Raw genomic sequence first — 15420 nt, forward strand, 5'->3', positions numbered from 1 at the left:
TGGTAATCCCTGAGTGGGTCTGAGGAGATGCTCAGAGCACCCGGATGACAGGGGGGCTCCCGCTCCACTGCCTGTGACTTTGAGGCGCCTCTCTTCCCAACTGGGAACCTCACATTCCCTGATGCATCCATGCTTTTACCCAGGTTGTGCCCCCACTTGCTAGAGGCTCAGAGTCTAGCCCTGAAGACCCAACTCCCTGAAACCTTCCTCACCCACTCCCTTGGTCCTTGCAATGTGGCCTTGAGCTGGACAACACCCCAAGCAGGGGGGGGGGGACACTCTCAGAGGGAGAAAGGGTGCTTAGGACCCACAGTTGTGATGGCAATCCCATGAATGGGGACAATTATGCTAATGCATGCAGTTTCCTGGGGGTGGGGGTGGGGGTTCTGCAGTGAGAGTCCAGGCTTCAGGATGTCCACATGAGGGTGGGGTGTGAATATGTATTGGGTCCCAGTACTGGCCGGAATTCCTGTCCTTGGGTGGAAAGCATGGCTCTAGTGCATTGTAGGGAGCACCAGGCCAGGGCCCCTGTTGCCAGGCAGCACACCTCCCTGGACGCTAGTTGCCATGGCAGCTGCTTCCTGCCCAAATTGCCATGATGCCCAGTGGCCTCCGGGAGCCTGGGGCCTGTGAGCAAGGGGTGGCTAAGGAAGTGGAAGTGTGGCAGACCACACCCTTCCTGCCCTGAGCCAGGCTGGGGTGCTCCTGCCAGGAGCTGGAGTGGCTTTAGCACTCAATGCCCCACATTCATATCAAAAGCTGGGAAACAGGCCTGGAGCAAATGGAACTCAGGGTAGCTAGGCCAGTGCAGCCCCTCAGGCAGAGCCCCATCACTGTCCCCTAACCAAGGCTTCTGGCCCAAACTCTCCCTCTCCAGGACTCAGAGCCTCCTGCATGTCCCTCAGGCCCTGTAGGCTTCCTGGGGCAGCCCCAGACTGGGGGTTACCCTCTTACCTGGGGCCTCAGATCACTCTTGGCCCCTCATTTCCCTCCCAGGGCCTGGGAAGGGGTAAATTCTCTTTTGCTCTGAGCATGAAACAGAGGGTGGCCCATGACTGGGGCCCACAGGCTCTGAGGGTGGTCTTGCACCTGCAGGAGGGTGGATGGGTCCACTGGATGTGGCCGTGAGAGGGATAAGGTGTCCTGGGGAATGACTGCCCCGTCCTGGGCCAAAGGGCAGGCAAGATAGGTGCCTCCCCTCCCTTCTCCAGCTTGTGGGGCCAGCCTCGCTGGACAGAGAACAGACTGGGGGCGGGCTCTAGGACTCTAGGACGGGGTGCAGGTGAAGGGCAGGGAGGGCACTGGGCGGGGAGGGGCCTGTGAAGTCCTCCTAGGGTGGTCCCGTTTCAAAAGCTGAGGCTTGGGGGTAGAAGGCAATTCTCCTATGTCTGTCCTGTCCCTAGCATGATCACGGGCAGTGGCAGGACATTTGTCTTCCCTTCCAGGGTGACTCTCTTGGACACCCACTGCTCACATTTTTTATTTAACAATCAGAGAGATAATAAGAATGTCAAGGAAAATCCTCTCAGGGATACATAGCCTCAATAAATTACTAACAGCCAAGGAAAGCATTGAGGGCTCCATGCTGGAGAGATGGTCATTTTGAGGGCTTCTGGGGCCCCTGTGCTCCATAGTGGGTGAATTGAGTGTGCCTATTCCCGCCTGAGACCAGCGACCCCTCCCCGCAGAATATCCCATCCAGCTAGGCTTACCCCTTTCTTAGTACTCCCATGACCCGCAGCCCCTGCTAGCTGGACAGTACGCCGGAGCCCAGCTTGGCCCGAGTGTCTGGCCAGTGCCAGGGTCACTTCGACACATCCTTACCAGGCCAGCATACAGGATGATTGGTCCACCTTTCTGCCCACCCTGCCCCTACCTGGTTCTTGCTAGGAGTGGACAGTGCTGTGCCATGAGCTCCCTGGGCACGTCACTGCACCCAGGAAATGTGCCCAAAGAGGTTGAGTGAGAAACTGGAAGTCAGGTGAGGTGAGGAGACCTGGAGTGGTCCGAGGCCTGCCTAGTGTCAATGGGTGGGTGCCAGGGCGCATCCTTCCCTCTGAAGGACGCCCTACCTTCTTCCAGCCGGCCCAGGTGTGGGGCCCAAGATACACCACCAGATGGCACCACAACCCTGAAGACGGGCTAATGGCTTTAAGGGACCCCAGGCCCAGGGCAGGGGGCTGCCCCCGGTGGAGGAGAGAGTGCTGGGGCAGAAACCTCCACCCTACCTGAATCTGCGGTTCTGTCGCAGTCTAAGGCAGTGTCTGGCTGGCTGTCTGGGTCAGAGTATTCCTCTCTAGTCCCACCTCTCTGTTCATACCACGATAAGTTGCCCGGGCACTCTCAGCAGTGCACACCTCAGGGGTCGCTCGCCTGCTTCTTACCAAGGGCCTGGGGCTCCTGTCTGTGGGTCTTTCCCAGGTAGAGACCTCCTGACAGCTCTGGGCTGGCCCAATGATGCCCTGCTTCTTAGTGGGCAGCCACTGGGTGTGAGGGGTCCCAGGTTCATGGTTGCCTCTGGCCAGTGCTTGGCAACTGCTGTGGAATGGGTTTGGCTGGAAAGTGGCACAGGTGCTGAGAGGGAAAAGGACAGTGGATCCAGTGAAGAGGTCAGGACAGGAGCCACCTATAAGACACAAACCACAGGTAAGGTTTGCCTTGATCCCACAACAGCAGCAGTGGGGCGGGTGGGAGACAAGGGCACCCTGTGCCCAGAATGCCACCCTGGGCCTTGCCTTGGCCTGGGTGGAGGGCTGGCCAGGTGGCTGGGCAATGCCACTGTTTTGACATGACTATATGGCACCTGGCCCAGAGAGCGTGCCCTGTCTGTGAGGACTCTCGGGTGGGCCTGGTCAAGATGAAGCCGGGCCTGTGAGGCAAGAGGGAAGTGGGCAGAACCTGGAAGTTGGACGAGGGGCTCCTGGGTTGAGGCACGGGCTGCAGGCCAGAGAAGTTGGGGACACGGGCTCTCTCAACCTTGGGCTTTTGGGGCCTGAGCCCAGCCTCGCCGTCCCTTGCAGCCCCAGGTAGGCTCCCCCTTTAGCTGCGATTCCCACACGGCTGGGAAGGTGTGACAAGGGAGTGCTGGGGCGTCCCTCACTCATGCTCAGGACAGTTGGCTGGAAAGTGGACCAAGGTCACACTCTGACATCCAACCATGAGGTTTCAAGACCAACAATGCCAGCAGAGCCCCCCTACAAGCCCTGGGCCTCAGGGCTGCCTGCAGGGTTGGATGGAGGATAGAGAGGTGGTAGGTGCATAGTCGTGGGGTGTAGGGCATTAGGTCCATTATCCTCCCCTGCCTGCTCCATTCCAGTCCCCTCAGTTGCTCTACCAGAGACTTTAGTCCCAAGGCCACTTGACCTTCAGAACCAGCATCCCAGTCCCCTGGTGACCCTGGGTTGTTGCCCTTGACTCAAGTACACCCAGATATCTTGGGGGGAAAGCTGATCTTTGGGCCTTCCCCTTCCTGTCCCTAGAAAGCAGAGGAGCACACTATTCTCCCCCACCCCCACTTGGCTTTCTCATGTGAGTAGTCTCCCTATTGGATCCTTTGAAGATAAGTCTGCTGGGTGCAGCCTGCAAACACTTGTAACAAACTCAATCCGCAGTCTGGAGCTTCAACTTTCCCACCACCCCAAAGGCCACCCACCCACCCAGACAGCAAGAGGTTAACTCACCCACTAACTGTGACCATCAACCCTACCAACATGCTAGGTAACAACCTTACTGACCGTTCAAACGACTGATCACCTACTCCCTCTTTCCTGTTGGCCTCTCAGGTCCCTGACTTTGAGATGCCACAGGACCCCTGGGTGCCCAGCCAAGTGGGCAGTTGGCTCTCTGGGTCAGCTCTGGTCAGCTGGAGGGGGCCCCCTGATTCACTGCTGCCCCTCCCTGACCTTTCCCTCCTTGCAGACTCAGGCCTGGCTTCTGGGGAGCCTGGGCTGAGACACTGGCCAGCCCCCTGCCAACCACCCACACCATGAGCTAGCTATCCGGCAAAGGGGCCCGCCGCCCACCCACCTGCCCAACTACATGCTGGCCAAGTGGCTCTCAAGCTCACAACTGCCCACTCAGGGCTGCGCAGTGGAGCCAGCAGGCGCCTCCCGGGAGGCAGCGTGAGGCATTCTTCTTAATAAGGCCCCACATGGATGATAAAGGGCAGTATCATCCCTCGATGAGCGCCGCGAGCAGGCTCACCATACAAGGGAGACGTTTAATTTATCTCAGGAACTGGGAGCAAGTTATAAAAATGGTAATTTCTTGGAGATTCAATTACGTGTTTTCATTGTTACCCTCGGTAATCAAGGAAACGATTTTAAAGAAAGGCTTATGGGATGAAATCTCTGGAGGAGGATCAGGGCCAGCGGTGATTTGGGGACCAGGAGGACAGGGTCAGCAGGGAGCAGGCAGGGTGGAGTGGGGCTGAGCTGCCTGGCCTGTCTTCCCACTCAAGATGGGCCCATCTGGGGCCCTGCCGGCTGGTGGGGGAGGGAGATGAAGTGATCCCATGGCTTCCAAGGACACCCACTTCCCTGCCCAGCACCCCCACTGGGTATTGGTGATCTCCCGAGGCCTCTGCAGGGAACAGAGTTGGGCTCTTTGCGGGGTTCGGACCTGAATTTTCCCCGAGTGATGTCTTGGCTCTAAATAACATTCTCGGGATTAACGGTGCTGGCAACCAACAGCACCAGGTGATTGGAAAAGGGTTTTATGGCCCCATGGGTGAAATTGAACTTGCATTGGACGTGTATTTCTGAGATGGGATTTTCCTCCCCGGCAAAGGCAGCACGTTTTGCACTAATTACAGTGGCAGCTCTTTGCAGCTCATCACCCCTGTCCATGCATGCGCACTGAGGCATGGGGCCAGCCTTTGCGGCCGGGGGTCACCGCCAGGCCCCCTGGTCTCAGGAGGCTCTGGCGCTGGTCTGGGGGTGTGACCTCATCCAGTCAGGGGCCATGGAACGAAGAGGAAGACCTTGAGGGAAGGTGAGGTGGCCTGGCTGGGTCACACCAGGGAGGAACCTGGAAAGAGGCCCCCAGGCAGGGGTTGAGGGGGTCTGCCTGGCACCAGCACCCACAGTGTCCCAATAAGCAGACTTGGGGCAGGGGCTAGCCTGTCCTGGAGCAGCTGGCCAGAGATCTGGTTTTCTACCTGAAAGTCCTTTTCTACCCGACTCCAGGCTGCCCAGAGCACAGCCAAGGTAGGTAGGACTTCCCTGCTTGAGGAGGCTGCGAGCACGGGGCTCTGTCTTAGAATGTGCTGGGAGCACCTGAGGGGAGGTGCACACGGTGAACCTCTTGTGCTGGGCTGGAGTTTGGGAAGGATGGCAAGGCTCCGCTGTCTACACAGTAGACAGGTCATTGTCACAGACCAGCAGCTCCCCTCTCCTGCCACAGGGACACTGACCATTAACATGGACCAGCTACTGCGGGAGACAGCTGCCTCATCACCCATTTTCCAGGTGAGGACACAGGCTCCAAGAGGTGACAGGCTTGTCTGGGGTCACACAGCAGGTCAGCAATAGACTGAGTGAGTCAAGGGCTTGGGGATGTTTAGAGCCATTCACTTCTGCCAAGGGCTGGAGTATGACTGTACCCAGGCATCCAGGGGATATGGGCCAGGACCTGGCTGATAGTCAGTGGTTGGGCCAAGGAAGAGGGGGCCTTGCAGGGACAGAAGGGGGAGATATACCCCTGGGGAGGAGTTAGATGATCCCTCCCTGCTCCCTCCCACCAGGCCCACCAACAGACCCCATCTGCCACTCATGAACCTGACAGGAGGGGATGGTCCCCAGAATCCTTAAAGGGGACTTTCCCCAGAGTAATTACCTTTGATTCACTTGCAGTAAATACTAGGCTATTTTTTCCCTTTCCAATAATTGAACTTATTTATTTTTAACTAAGATTAAATGTTCTCTGTGGGCTCAAGATATACCGCTCTCCTGTCAGGCCTGGTCAGAGCTCTCCCTCTTCCTTCCTCCTGGGGGCAGCCCACTAGGAAGAAAAGGGGCCAGCATCTGGGGTAGAGCATGAGGACAAAGACATGACTTGTTGGAAAAGTTCTGGACCCTGAAGAATCAGTTTTCATCAGTGCTGCTGTCACCAGGAACGTGATCCTCCTTACCTTCACCTTCACCACCATATCACCACCACCACCCACCACCTCCACCATCACCACCAGCTCTACCTTCACCACCATCACCATTACCACCTCCGCTACCATCACACCTCCACCACCACATTCACCGCCACCACCATCACTACCACTACCACTCCTACCTCCACTACCATCCCTACCATCACCACCACGATCACTACCACCACCTCTTCCTTCACCACCATCGCCACCACCACCATTACCACACCATTACCATTCCACCACCACCACCACCACCATCACCACCTCCAACACCATCGTCACCATCATTGTCACCACCACCTCTACCATCACCACCGCAACTGCAGCACCATGTCAACAAACCCACACTGGTTCAAGATCGCCAACACTTGGCGCTAATCACTTGGCACTTCTGACTGCATGGAAGGGATGTCGGACATGGCTATTTGTGTGGGAACACACTGCAGGAAGGGGAGAGGGGCAGGCTCAGGAAGGTCTTGAAGGACTTGGGCCCTTGATGGTCCACAGCTCAAGGACTACCACTACCACTTCTACCTCCACTACCCTCACTACCATCACCACCCCTCCTGTCTCAGCACTGACCCAAGTTCTATCTTTGGCCATGCTGGGGCAGAGAAAGCTGCAATGGGTGGAAGATTGAGCATAGGAAACTTCAATCCCTGCCCACATCACCCAGGCCAACGTGTAGCCTCGTGGCCTTCCCAGAGCTAGGAAGTGCCTGGGTGAGGGGCCCAGCCATCCTCTTCTCCATGGACCTCAGCTAGTGCTTAGGGAACTAAGGGGGTGCCTTGGGGCAGGACCAGGTGCTCCAAAGATGCACCCAGGTGAAGGTCAACTGGCTGCTGGCTGTGCCAGTCTGCTGCCCCTGAGCATTGGTTTGCTTATCAGGGAGATGGGGATGATGCAGCACCTTCTATGAAGCAGACCATGAGGGCAGAGTGTGGTGATCCCCATGAGGGACCATAGAGCCTGCCAGATAAGAGGGGGCTGTGGACCAGTGATGGCAGGATGGGCTTCCCATGTCAACTCTCTGAGAATAGCCAGGAATGAGCGGGGAGCTTATGCCCACTGTGGTGCTAGGTCACTGGTGCCACATAATGTTATCCCATAGTGCCAGGTGTGTCCCTTCATCTCCAGGGATCCCAGCCTCTATCAGCCACCAGCATGGCTTTCCTAGCCTCATGGCTTCCCTTTGTTGGTATGGCCCAGGCACACCAAGAAAGTGGCTCCTGGTGGCTCCTTCAGTGTCTGCTGGTCATGGGGCCAAAGCCCAAGCTCCTGGGGACACTGGAGACTGCAGTGGGGTGAGTGGTCAGTGAAGCCCATGGAGGCGCACAGGCCTGGAATGGGTAGTTGGGGACATCAAGCTCATTGGGAGGCACCTTGCAGTATCCGGGATGCAATCTTTATCCCAACCTCATGGGTTGATGGTTGTGGGGCAGGAGGTGGATGCTGGGGAGTGGGTCATGCTTCTGGACTGGTGTTTGGGGGTCCTTATAGGTCACTGGAGAGAAGATTGACTCATACCCAGGGCCCAGGATGCACTCATAGGGGAGCAGCCTGCCTGGCAGTGCCAGGGAGGGCCAGGCCTCTCCCTGCTTTAGGGCAGCCAGTTGAGGTGCCTTCTGAGGCCCAAGGGGACCCTCCCTGTCTCACCTTGGGCAGAGAGAGAATATATGAAGGTGCATTAATTCTCCCTCATGTTTGGGAAATATTATTAACAATTAAAAATCTTAAATCTTGGTGACATTCCCAATGGCCAGATAATTAATACAAGAGCAGATATAATTACTTAATGATTAATAACTACACTTAATAGTTTTCAAAGTAATTGTGATAAAGTTAAATTGCTGATATCCTGCATAGTGCAGACACCTTGGTGCTGGGGGTGGCAGCATCATGTGGGCCAGGATGTGGCCCCACTGGATTCCTGGGTCCCCGCCACTTCCTGGGGCCTGCATATCAGGGGTAGGAGTTATCCATACACAGGTGAGGACTCCCACACCCATATGCTGGGGTAGGGTCTTGCCCAATCACTGGAACAAGTGGGTGGTACCTATCTCATTCCCTGGTGGGGCTCATGAAGTGGCCTCAAGGTTGTCTCTTGGGCCCAGAAGTCACTGCCCCATACCTGCAGTATTCTAGGTCTCAGGGCCAGTAGGCAGGGAGATCCTCTGCTCCTGTGGGCTGGTCCTTCATCCTCCCACTGCCCACAGCTCCGTTGGGAATACCCCTCCACCATCAGACTTAGCCTGTCATGCTCTTGGGATCTGGCTCAGGGCTGCTCCATCCATCAGTTCTCACTAAGGTGTGAGTGGTTGCCCAGTGTTGCTCTAACTCTCTAGGTCTATAGCCTCATGTATTTAGCAGGGCCTTTAACTGCAGGAAGAGGAGGAGGGCAATTCCAGGCAAAGGAGGCCTGGAACTGGCTTTTGTGAGACTATGGACTCGTCACCCCTGGACAGCAACTTGGAGTATACCAGGAACCTTGGTAGAGGCAGGACCTAGAGACCTGCTTTCCTTCACATGAGTCATTTTTTCTGATCCTGGTTCTAGGCCCCGTCTGGCCAGACTCCTAGTGGCCATGCAGTTACCTCACCTGGGCCTCCAAGAAGGACCATCCTATTTATGCCCCTCCCCCCAGTCATTACAGCTTCCAGAGCCCTCAATGCCACTTTGTCTCCTACTGAGGCCAGCACTGTCCCTGAGCAGCCTGCCACAAGATGATGGGATGGGACAGAGTGGTGGCTGGTGCCTGACGGTGGGCCAGGGGCAGGCAAGTGGCTGCTTAAACTTCTCTTGCAGCTTTTTTGGTAGTTTAAAGTTTTTAAAAGCACAAGATTAAGAAAAGGTAGCAGCTGGAAAAACAAAGGGGTGAAGATGGTAGGGGATGAAGGGGGAGGGTTGGGTGGGGGACTTTCTGTGGCTTGGCACAGATGGCCATCACAGTGGAGGGCTAAGCAGGTGTGGTCCTGGCCTCAGTCTCCCCATTTCCCACTTTGGAAAGCCTAAAAGTGCCACCTCCTTCATTGCCCCTGTTTCAAGGACACACCTGGCTGGATAAACTGAGGCCCCAGGTCCTGAAGGCAGAGGCATGGCCCCTGCCCTCCCAGGCCCCACCCCCAGCCCAGGCGCTTAGGTCCAGCCCCTCTCGACCTTTGGCCTGGGGTCACCACTCTGGCAGTGCCCTTGGCCAGTGCTCCCTCATTAGCTCATCACACTTCTCTGTTCCAAGGCCATAAGCTCAGAGACCATTAACGGGATTGAGGCTTTTCCAAGCCTGGCTTGGAGGTTCATTAAGGTTCCTCCACGGGCCCGCCCGCTCTCCTCCTGTGCCTGGCAAATGTCCTCCCCAGCTCAGGAGTTGGCTGCCCACCCATGTGAGGACCCAGTGGCCTTGGCCCTGACCCTGTGGGTGACGCAGCAGGCGGGGCAACTCTGCCCACTGCTCCCCTCCTTATATTAGCCTGGGAGGGGCTGATGATTTTGGAGGGTTGCTTCCAGGATGCATCCTAACTAACCACAGGAACCAGGAGGTGGATGGAAACACAGAATTTCTGGGCAGTTGGGAGAGGCCTGGCCTCAGGCTTTGCCTTGTAAGTGGATTTCCTCATGTGTAAAGTGGGTTTGGGTGAAAGGTGAGGCACTGTCATTGGGTGCTGAGGTTCCTGTTATCCCTGCCTTCAGGGCCTGAGCCAGTCCCCATAGCAGCCTCCACGTGGCCCCAGAGTAGGAGGGCTAAGTGGGCACGTCTTACAGTGGAAAAGCAGAGTGCTACTGTGGGGCCCATGGTCGGAGAAGAAAGGCGCTAAGTCAGCTTTATTCCTGGGGGCTGACTCTGCCTTTTCAGAAGTGGGGGCTGGACAGAGAGAGAAGACAGACCCCTGAGGGTCTTACTCAGACTCACTTGGTATGGGCAGTGACTGTCCCATTGACCCTGACTCAGTTCCCCAAGTAGGATCAAGGCCTGGGAAGGTGGTGCCACGACTGTCCTCTGAACCAGCAATGCCGCTGAGCTGAATTGATCCAGAGCAATTAGGCTCTCTGGGGGCACCTGGGCTCAGCCAGTGACAGGGGGTCAGAGCCAAAGATCCCCAGGGCCATGGCCTTGATCATTGTTGAGCTCCTGTCTGGAGCCTGGGCACCACTGGTGTCTTTGGCACCTAGAAACCCACCCACCTGCAGCTTGCTAGATGCTCCTGAGGAATTGACTACTCCCCAACAGTCCTCAGGGATTCAGGGTGAGACCGAGTGATTTAGCGGTCTGTTTAATTAGGTCTCTTCATTAATAATACATTCCTGCTAATGACCTTCTCTCCTCTGTGACATTAAACCTGCCAGTGGGGCTGGTGGTGGTGGGAGACTGCTGGGGGAGCTGGAGAGGCCTGGGGTCCCCAGCAGTGACAGGGCCATGGGAGGCTGAGTGGAGAGCCATGGGCTGGGTCCCCAGGTCCTGGCATTGTCGTGAGAAGCTCTGGAGCCTCGGCAGGGGCAGTGGCCTGGCCCAGAAGACAGCTGGTCTGGTGGGGGGTGGGGTGCCAGGTAGGGAATCCACGGGTGAGCCCTCTGTGTCCTGTGGTCAGTGAGTGTGATCAGGGCAGTGTGGCCCTGGTGGTGGAAATGTTAGACGATGAGGTTTGGGCAGAAGACGATGAGATTTGCATCTCACGTTCTGTTTGGGGAATCCCATCAGGTGACAGAAGAGACACAACATGGCAATGTTCCCTGTGAGGTGGGGCCTGCGTCACTGGACACCGGGCGGGGGCATTCTTGCTCCAGTTTGCATTTGAGGAAATCGGGGTCAGGGAAGCGAGGGTCCTGGCACTCAGCACCCGGCACCAGGCGCTATCCAAGACCCAGCTGTGGAAGTGAGGCCTAGGAGGGGGACCTGCCCCAGGCTCTTTCCCCAGAATCCAGCCCTAGCCCAGCTGGGCACACTCAAGCCAGCCGTGCCCCCACAGGCCTGGCTGGGACAAAGGATGGGGTTAATCTTGGGGGGCCGGTGGGGGAGTCTCAGGCCAGGGCCTAAGGACACCCCAGGTGGCAGTCCTGCCCCACCTTAGGGTCAGGCGGACCAGAGTCCTGTTCCTACCATTCATTCCCCCTGCAGCTGGCAGAAAGGAGTCCTTCAAAGTATGGTCACAAAACTCTAAGACTTAATTAAAATCAATCTCCAATTACTCAAATGCCATTGATTCAGGTCTCGACTGATGGGGAAAATATGATCATCATTATGGGAAATGTCAATATTAGAGAACGGAGCATTTGTCTCTTCATAGAGCAGGCTGGGACCCTATCAAGGCGAGAAGCCTGCTCTCTGGCCTGGGGCTGCACAGCTGTTGCTCAGAACCTACTTCCAGACCCTTCTGAGAGGGATGGCTCTGCCACTTCCTGTCCAGGTCTCCCTTAATTGTCACCTCCTGGCTGAGGCCCAGTTGCTTGCAGAAACAGGGATGGCTGTAAGGCTCAGAGGTTTCCAAAAAGTGTGTGTCTTGTGGGTCTGAAGCAAGTGTTCCGTGGAGATAGCCCGATATCGTTATGTGCCTGGAATCTTCTTGCTATTGCCGTGGGGAAGCCTGGCTGAGTCTCACTGGGGCCCACAGCTCCTGCCTAGTCAGCCATCCAGTGATCCAGTGCAGGCGCGAAGGGCCCTGTGGCCTTGACATATATCCATCTCACTCATGTAGCTTTCAAGGCCTGGACTCAGCCCTGGGGCCCATCGAACAGCAAGTGTATGGTGGGCAGCATCAGACACCTGGACCACTGTGCCCCTCAGATTAGACCTGGGGAGCTCCCAGGGGAGCGAGGATGGAGAACAGGACATATCAACAGAGGTAGAATCTGAGAAGAAGGAGGTGATGCTAAACCAGGGCTAGGAGAAGTGGCTTAAACTAGAGATTCTTGGGCTCTGATCTGAACTTGGAACCTGGAGCCTATCCTGGGCCCAGGGGGTAGCCACACCTATGAGGCCCTAGGGGCAGGCCAAGGGCAGAGGGAAATGGAGCCAGTCAAGGTGGGAGAGGGGTAACCGGGGTCATATTGTAAGCCACCTAATCTAGTATTGTTTTTCTTTAGAGAAAGAAATATAAAACTTTCCTGTCCTTAAAACAAAAACATGCATAAAATACCTCCCAGAAACGTGGCAGATTTCGTGTGATTGGAAATCCTTGTGTGATTTTCCATAGTGGCTGTGGAGGGGCCAAGGCCCAGGAGGGCTAAGAGAAGGCCAGGAGACAAGGGAGGCTCAGGCAGAGGGAAAAGGAAGGGAGGTGGTTATAGTTCACATGTGTTGGCTGCAGCGTCGAGGTCTTAACTCTTGTGTCACTTGGCCACTGTCCCCGGCCACCCCTGGGCCCGAGCCCCTTTGCTTGTCTGGAGCTGGAGAAAAGGGTGTGGAGGGTGGTCTGTGCACACAGTGGGGGCCGGGCTACTCCTGGGTGGGAACACCGGGCTGTGGGGAGGGGACTTTGGCCAGAGTTGGGCATGGGCTATGACAAGTCTCTAGGGCTGCCAGGGCCTGGACAGCATTGGTAGGGGCTCTGCCTGCATTCCAGGGTGTCCCCTGCCTTCTCTCCCTGTGAGAGCAGCACATACGCCCACAGGAGCCTAGCTCTGTGCTATGCGTCACCAGGAAGTTCAGGGCTCAAGGCTCTGAGAGGCCTTCAGTGCTTGGGCCTAAGGGGCGGGTGGTGATGGCAGATTCGAGACATTCAGGCTAATGGAGATTGAGAGCCTTTGGGATGAGTGAGGGGGGCCGCATCCAGGCCAGCCGTGCTCTTGGCCTTTCCTGCATCTCTGGACTGCAGCCTTTCCAGAAAGGCCCAGCCCACTTTGTGCTGAGTCTTTTGTTACTTTAATTAATGCCCAGCTTCCTGATGCCTAATTAAACTGGAATTGCTCCATGTCCAATAGCCGAGTGTCCCATTAGATACAAGTTAATGTAACTGTCGCAGTGGCAATGAAATGAGGCTGGCCTGTCCCTAGGGAGGGGTGCACAGCACAACCCCTGGGAGGACAGACAGCTGTGCACAGGGAGGGTACCCTGTCTGCACCTTGAGGGGGGACTTTTCACTGGGCTACTTGCTTGGGCCCCATCCTGGAGACAGCGAGACCCTCCTCCGAGCCCTGGGCCTCCAGCTTCCCCACAGGCCCAAGGGGAGCCTGGTTTCTCCCTGCTGACGCTCCGTTCCAACGATGTGAGAAAGTTGTGCCTGTGTTGAAAATTGAAAAATGCACAAAAATTAGAGAAAGGAATGTGAGCCCCCCCCAAGAAATGGGTGTCCTTCTCCTTGCATTGACCGCCTGTGGGCCTGCCTTGGGCTCAGCAGGAGTAGGCCTGTGGTGGGGGTGGGGTGGCATCGCCTGCGGAGGCTGTGGGCACAGAGGTCACAGGGAGGAGCCCTCTGTTCCTCAGGATCTGGCAGTTCCAGAAGGACCCTTGGGGCACAAGGGGCAGCCAGACTGGGACCCAGATGGGGAGGGTGGGGGGCTCTTACCCTGATGGCCCCACTCAGGTGCCCTCAGGGCAGCCCTCAAGAGGGGCTCTTCCAGTGGCCAAGGGGGTCATGCCTGGTTGGCCTGTCGCTCCAACACCTTGATTTCTTTCCTGGAGGAACTGGGCGGGGTTGGCCGGAGGAAAGCCATCTGGGGGAGCTTCATGGGGGTCACCACGTGGATGCTGACTGGGCTTGGGCTTGGCACCCAGACAGGGCCTGGAGGACCCTGAGGCAGGAGCGGCCCTGGCCCCGGGGTGGGGGTCAGGGTGGGGCTGGCTCTGCTGGTGGTGGGCACAGGTGCAGGATCCAGGGCAGGTCTCTGGTTGCAGGTGCTGCTTGACCCAGCACTTCCTCTACAGTTTATATGCTGTCCAGTCCCCACTCGAAGCTGGGAATGCATCCACCCTGCCCCCCATGGCCCCCCAATGACCAGCTCAGTGCCTCTGAATAGTTGGCAAGCATATGTCTTAGGAGATGGCCTAGCGTCCCATGCCTCCCCCTAGGAATGCCTAGCGGTCACCTCCCACATTCCTGCCTCGAAGGACACAGCCCTCCACGGTCCATTGTGCATTCAGTTATTCTCTGAGCCCCTCATTTGTGGTGCGGCAATTTCTGCTGTTTGCACAGAGCAAATCCAGGGTGTGTTTGTTCAGTGAGATTGCCTCTGCCAGAGCCACCCCACGGGACAGGCCAGGTGAGGCAGGGGAATGTGTATGCACACTGAGCCCTGCCCAAGAGTGTCTCTGCCCTCTGCCGGTCACTCTGGAGGTAGTAGTATTGCAGCCGGTCCATAGGGCTGGATGGCACAGCCATGAGGGAGCCACCCACGGCGGGGTGCTGTACCCCACAAATCGAGTTCTCGCACAGTGGCCCCATCATTCTCAGGGGCCACACTGCCCTTTGGCTAACCTCCTGGGGCTTTGGGCTGGCCCTGTGCCTGAGATCAGGAAGGGAGATCAGAGAAGCCTGTTCACTTGAGAAGGGGGCATGTGAAAAGACATAGGATGTGGCAGGAGTGGACAGCAGATATAGACACTCTGGGGGCTGGGCTGGGGGGCGGGGCGGGGCCAGCCTGTGGCCACGACCTGGCCCTGGAGCCAAGGACACCAGGGTTCATATCCTTGCTCCACCATTTGTAAGCTGGGTGACACTGGGCAGGTGGGTCTCTCTTTTCAAATGGGTGGACTGGGGACAAGGGAGAATCTGTCCCATGAAAGATGAGCAACGTGCTGGCTGTGCTTGGACTGAGTCCCACTGGGTTCTTAGCAAACAGCTGCCAAGGGAGCCTGTGGGGGGAGTCATATGCTGGAGGTGGGGCCAGAGAGGGGCACTGAAGGCAGCCAGCCCTGCCTGCAAAACCCAAATCCCACTTTAGCATAGAGACTCCACCTTGGCCAAAGTCCCTTGGCACGGCTCTGCCTCCGGACGGCCTACCCCGGGTTTACCTCATACCTTCTCTCCTTAGGACTGAAGGAAGCCCTACGCTGTATTTAATCTCCCATCAATATTCAGAGAGGGCAACAAAAATTATGGGGTCACTACCCGTCCATTTTTTCCTGGAAAGAACACCCACGAGGGGATCTATCTAGAGCTTCAGGCCCTCCAGTTGATTGTATTTTCCAGGGATCATGTTGGTGCCTGTGGACTCCTGGCTGGGATCTCGGTGGGCTTCTGCTCCTTCTCTTCCCTCAGTGTTCTGTCCTGGGCCTGCTCTGCTCTGGCACCGCCTTGACCATTATCACTGGTGGAACTTGATGCTGTATCACCATGTCCCAGGCC

The sequence above is a fragment of the Suricata suricatta genome, chromosome 14, assembly GCF_006229205.1.
Source record: "Suricata suricatta isolate VVHF042 chromosome 14, meerkat_22Aug2017_6uvM2_HiC, whole genome shotgun sequence".
NCBI lineage: Eukaryota > Metazoa > Chordata > Mammalia > Carnivora > Herpestidae > Suricata > Suricata suricatta.